This window comes from Ipomoea triloba, chromosome 6, assembly GCF_003576645.1.
Source record: "Ipomoea triloba cultivar NCNSP0323 chromosome 6, ASM357664v1".
Lineage (NCBI taxonomy): Eukaryota > Viridiplantae > Streptophyta > Magnoliopsida > Solanales > Convolvulaceae > Ipomoea > Ipomoea triloba.
The window spans coordinates 971,575-978,254 of record NC_044921.1 but is presented as its reverse complement, the minus strand read 5'-3'; the positions used below and the strand labels follow the sequence as shown (position 1 = coordinate 978,254).

Here is a 6,680-nt window from a genome sequence, read left to right as displayed (position 1 = left end):
TTGTATTAAAAGAATGGCCGAAACTACTAGGCATTAACTTTGATAGTGTCAAAAACTTGGGCACACGGAAGCAATGCGCGTTCAGTGTTAATGACCATAGAGAAAACCGCGAATAAAGGGCACACAACTTTACCAAAAACGCACACAAAAATTATGATCTCAAAATTAAGCTAGCATTGATAATAAAAAAATTAGGCGAATTGCATGATAAACAACAATAAATATTTTAATTACATTTCGAATTTCAATTACATTTAGCCATGAATAAATAATAACATTTCAATGCTCTTTAAACTGCTATCATGACTTACGAACGGGGTTTAGATATATTACACAAAAACCATAAACTTTCTAGAAAAGCAGTCGGACCAGCTCCTCCACGATTAGATCAGTATCCGGAGAATCCCATAGAGGGTCCTACCGCGTCCTTTCGAAAAAAATAGCCGGACCTTCAACAAAATCATCATCATCATTAGGTAGTTGGTACGAGCACGCCATCGAAGGTGCTTCCCTAACCTATTTTGCTGCCACCAACAAACATAAACAATAACAAAGAGAGTAAAAAATAACAAACTAGATAAAAACCAAGTAATAGTCCAAAACAACAATGAAACAAATACGGAGTAAAATTTAACACAAGCACACAATATTCCATCATTGACGCCTGAAACTGTACACACAACATACTTATGTTAAAACAGTGAAACAACCCACAAACTAAATACAAATATCAAGAAAAAAAATAAGAACTGGACTGGAAAAAATGCAAGAACAAAAAGAAAATGCAAGAACAAAAACAATACCAAAGAAAATGTGTGCCATATAGTAATTGTACACAATATGATGGTGCACACAACATATGCAACCATGGCACACAATATAGACACACAATACCCAGATACATGGTTAATCACGAGATTTTCACATAAGCTTATATTCATAATTCTAAAAACTGTGCATGGACATATGTCTTTATAATAAAAAAGAATTAGAAACAACAAATACCATTTATATTTTGTTAACAACTGTGCATAATTTTAACAATTTAGAAATAAAAAAAAATCATTGATATTTTGTTTGTTTAAAAATTATATATGCATTAACGTGTGTTTGAAGTTACTGTGCACACGACATATACTAGCATGGCACGCAATATATCAAAGAATGACACACAATGAAACAACCGAATAGCTTTTGACATCCTTGTAATACCCTTATTTCTCAATTCTAATAAGTATCTAATCGTTTTCAGATTCGGTTGAAATCCATTCCTCCCTAGACACAGCTAAAGCCATCAAAAGGCTTGAGAGAAGGAAACTCTAACTCCAATATTTGTTTAGTAGATATATCATAAGATTGCAGTCAGGATTATATGGATGTCGTTGTACCAATTATAAACACTAAAATAAACCAATTGCTCTAAGCATTCCCTTTACACATATCCCCCAAGTATGACTACGTTTAACACTGGAATGTAACAAATGCATTTTTCTTGTGCATTGTAAATTATTAATTATATGAATTGTTACTGCTTTCTTGAACTCCTCAAAGATTCATCTGTCATATGTTCCTTAAAAACCCAAAGAACTAAATACCCAAAAAAGATAAAAACAGTGAAACAATCCACACAAAACCCTACCGCAAACAAATAAGAATATTTCTCACTAAATAACAACAATAAAGCACCGAACCCACACCAACGGACGACCTACTGGAAAAAAACCCCAAAATTCTCAACAGAAATCACTACCAACAACAGGGTAAAAAAACACAAATATGTGCCATATACAATGAAGCATAACATCAAAACACCAAAAAACAAACACGAACGAAAAAAGAAAAAATCACCACAAACAGAAAAAAAAAAAAAAAAAAAGAAAAAAAAGCAATGGACGAGAAGCCTACCTCGATCTGCCACCCTAGCAGACCTCTCCTGTCGAAGCTGAGACACGCCACCCTCTGCCATCAATGCGCCGACCGCCGAGATATATCCGTTACGCTCCACACAGCCGAGAAAATCGCCACACACCACCGAAGGGAAAGACGCACTCAACCGACGGACCTGCTCTCCAAAACGAAGAGTCAACAATTACCTCCAATAGGAATCCGAAGAATCTGCCATCCAAAATTTAAAGCACGAAACAAAGACAAAACTACCCTCCAACCCTGCTGCTTTACCGAAACTTGTCTAATAAAATAAAATAACTAATTAAAAAATCACTAAATCTACACCATTAATTTCTAGAAATTAATGGCTAAAATGAGTCCTAATAATCCTCAATAATCTAATAGTCCTCACCTAAATACAATTCTATATATATGTGTGTGTGTGGGGGGGGGGTGATAGAGTTTAGGTGCGGTCATGGGAAGGCGTGGCCACACCTAAACTCTACCACTAGACCATTAAATCATAATGATACATAACTGAGATTAAAAGGAACAAATCACATGGATGAAGGAAGCAAGTCCCTTTAAAATATTAGAAAATATACTGTTAGGGGGTGTTTGGTTCGTGGAACCTTTGATATGATTACCCCACGTAATAGGATTATCACCAGGAAAGAAATGTGAGATATTGGGAATGTAAGATTACCTTATGTGTTTGGTTTGAATTGTGCAATATGATATTACCTTGTTTGGTTAGTAATAGTTATATTTTAGGTTATATGGATCAATTTACTATAATGTCCTCGATAATATATATATATATATATATATATATATATATATATATATATATATATATATATATATGTACGTGTGTATTTATTTATTTATCTATTTAATTATTTATATGTATGAATGTGTATCAATGCTTAAATATTATAAAAATAAATATTTAAATATGGATACATGTATATTTGATTATATAACCATATATTTATTTAATTATTTTATTGTTATAATAATAATAATAATAATAATAATAATTATTATTATTATTATTATTATTATTATTATTATTATTATTATTCTTATTATACAAGGATTAGTTAGCAAGGACAAAGTTGGAATACTTTGAGGTAATCTAAGATTACCTATGAAAATAGGGGTAATCACATTACTGCCATATAAGCTTTAAGTTAATATAATATTATCAAGTAATCTCATAACCTGAACCAAACAAGGTAATATAGCATTACAGACTCAGATTACCTAGGTAATTTGCCTGGTAGAATGTTCATTGTTCAAGCCCTGAGTTTCAAAATCATTGTCTAAATTAAGGCCAAAAGATGATGAACCTATTGACTTATCACCTTGTGACTTTGATCCTTCAATGTCAGAACTTCGCTTTCGACTTGCAACTTGATTCTCTACTCAAAGGACCTTTAAATTTCTCCAAGTCTTTAACAATAGGCCATATATAATCAAATTTAAAACCTCTTTTAAATTTGGCATCTTGTGCCAATAGTTATTTTTCCCTATCTCATGCTATGCCCCTTAGCCACTTATCCTAGTTAGACGAGGCAAAGCACGAAGCACAAGAAGGGATCAGCACTCTGACAGATATTGGTGAGAAGACTGAGACACTTCGCCCTTCCAAAGAAAAGGCGACTGCTAGCGAGCAGGAGGACGAAATGAGGGGGCCATCAGAGAAAGAAGTCCCACCGAGATTGGCAGGGACTAAAGAGAATCCCATTTCTCCAAGGGACAATATCCAATAAATAGAAGAAGAAAGTCTGCCCAAGGCAAGCTGTTATAAACCATAATTAAAGTAAATAACACAAACGTACAAAGTATTCACAATTTATATATAAACACAAAATATTGACAATGTCTTGTTCTGAAGCACCACTCAGGTTTAAGGTTTCAACATGTACAATACATCCTCTTAATTTGGCGATAGTTGTCATTATAGTTTGCATCGGGGTTTGAATTGACCTACGTGATAGTAGCGCTTCATGATAAGCACTCATAACACGAGTCCAAAATATGTCCCCAGCTTGATAATGACTCGTAATTTTATCTTGGCAAATATCAGCATACACATGACAAAGGAGTTTATCTTCTTCAATAGAGTATGAAGTAGTTCGAATTGTGCGTGCCTTCGATATTTTTTCAAAGAGAATGGATACTGCAGTTGTGTTGAACGATGAACGGCCTCTGTTCCGTGCAACTGCAGTTTTCTTTCAACACAACTGCAGTATCTTTTCAACACAACTGCAGTATCCGTTCAATACAACTGCAGTTTCAGCTATGATCATGATCCACAATGCATTCTGGACCATGGTCCACAATATAATTTGCGAAAGAAAAGTGACAGTATGTCTATGATCTCTACTGCTTCATCTCCTTTTTTTTTTCATAACTTTATTTGGTTGATTTATTTTTCCAGTCGTTCTATAAATATTTTGATCTCATCAATGTATATGGATTATCATGCTCCATTATGACTACTATATATATATATTCTTCTAGCTAATTATAATTTAAATTTTTTATCTAGTCACAAAAGGTTTAATTAGATTAAGTTATTCAATTTTTTGAAAAAATTGGCTTGATGGTTGCCGTGATTAGTACATTATTTTGAGTGAAGTTTACTAATGATTCAAATTGACTAGATGTGAACTTGAATTTTGTTTGATCTATTTTGTATATTTATACAATTGAACATTTTATTTTAACTAGTATGGTAAACATAAAGTTAAATAAGTCTTGGTTTTCCTCTACAACAATTGTTTTGTTCTTCGTTTTCGTGCAATAAAAATAAAATGAAGTAAAACATGGCAACAAGTCACCTCCATGATCTCCTTGTATAATTCATACAAGAATTCATACAAAGCACATGCTCATGACAAGAACCATAGTTGAGTCATGATAATATCCCAATTACAATTCAATCACTCAATGCATCCATAATAAGAGAGCTAAATCCAAGTCCCTAAGTAAATCTAGCTATTCGTACTTTGAATTGAAAAGTACACAAATTGAAATGGAATTCATGTAAATCATTATTTATTTGTGCAAGTATCGCCAACAAATAAATTCCTATCCAATCCATATGGCTTTCTTGTGAGTTTTGGTACACTCACAATACTTCATGCGCTATAACATTATACTATAATATATTTTAAATAATTTTAAAATTTATAGATGTCCTATTTTTCTTTTTACTAGATGTCCTAGTGTCAGTTTGATGATGAATCAAAACTTGTTAATACTAAATACTAACATATTATTTATGTGTTTTCAAATTATGTTGAAAATTATCAAGTTTAACATTAGTCATTTACTCAATCACAACAATCATGTTAGATAGGTGAACGTTTTAAAGCTATAGTAATTATAGTACATAATATCACTCAATAATTTTTCACTCACGACTTGTTGATTCACATGTGCATAGTTTTCCAAAAGTTGGCCTATAGCTTTAATTATTTGTTCAATTTGTGCTCCTAGATATTTTTTAATGTCTAATTTTATTAATACGGTTACATACTACATCTACTTTTACTTTATACGTGGTGTCATACAATAATTGTCTTATCGATTAAAAAAAAAGAAAAGAAAAGAAAAAGAGAGACCACTATTTTTATTAGTATTTAATAAAATATATACACGTAGCAAGAGTTATACTCATTAGGAATGAGAGTACAACTAACATTTCCCTTTCTTATATATCTTTTAAAGCCTTTTCATATTGGCTTAATTAATTGTTTCATATATGATTGAAAATTTAACCTAATTTATAGATTTATAATGTTAAATAATTGTAATATATTTGAAAGTTTAATTTAATTTTTTTTAAAATTTATTATATCCCTCCTTTGACATATATACACATAGGTGCCTTATTTGACAAAAGAAACAAAGAAAACATAAATTGTACAGAAACAGCAAATGGGGGGTTTCCTTGAAGTTTCTCTCATGGATTTGGTGTTAACTTATTGGAAGAAATTTTGAAGCATATCTCTCTCTCTCTCTTTGTGCAGCTAGGTTTCTGGCATCTACATCATTGCTGGGAATTATAACACAAACTAACTAAATCTGCTGACACATAAAATGAGATGGATGGAATATCTGTTTAGCAGTCCCTTTAGACTTTAAGCACTGACCTTTAATAAGCACTGAAAAAGTCAAGAAGGTAACTATATTTCATTTCCCATTGGTCTCTTGATTTATTTTTTTTTATTAATTCATTATTTTCCATTTCCTTGATGCATGTTTAGCTGGCAGTTTCCTTGAAGATCCTTCGCTCCTTCCCTGGGATCTCTCAGAGTGACTTTGGGGTTTGTAGCATAACTTTCTACTTTTTTTGCTTGTAAGCTGCAATAGAACACCCAAACTTTTACATCTACGTTCTTCGAAGAACATCAACCACAAAGGTAGGCTTCTGGCGTCTTCATCATTGCTGGTAATTATAACACAAATTATAGTTGCGTGCTGCACTGTACTGCAGGCCGGTATGCATCTATTCTCTTGAATAAATAGTTGAATTTTTTATATTTACAAACATGTTATTGTAATTAGGACGATATACATGAAGTTATATATATATACAAGTCTTAGTTTACCTCTGCAACATGTTATTATAATTTGTACGATGAATTTTAATCAAAACCTATTAACTGAATGAGACACATAAAATAAGACGTATGAAGTATTTCTTTAGGTGTCTGTTTAGACTTTAAGCATCAAACACAACTATATTTAACTTCCCATTGGTCTCTTGCTTTTTT

At 32.0% G+C, this 6,680-nt stretch overlaps 1 long non-coding RNA gene across 1 annotated transcript; it reads right to left on the bottom strand.

The window, feature by feature from the left end:
• Window positions 1–235: 235 nt before the first annotated feature.
• Window positions 236–2,113, bottom strand: LOC116022491. Its single transcript, XR_004099231.1, has 2 exons — window positions 1,906–2,113; window positions 236–524 (listed from the first exon to the last, which is right to left on the bottom strand). It is a non-coding gene; the product is annotated as an uncharacterized LOC116022491 (long non-coding RNA).
• Window positions 2,114–6,680: the final 4,567 nt, after the last annotated feature.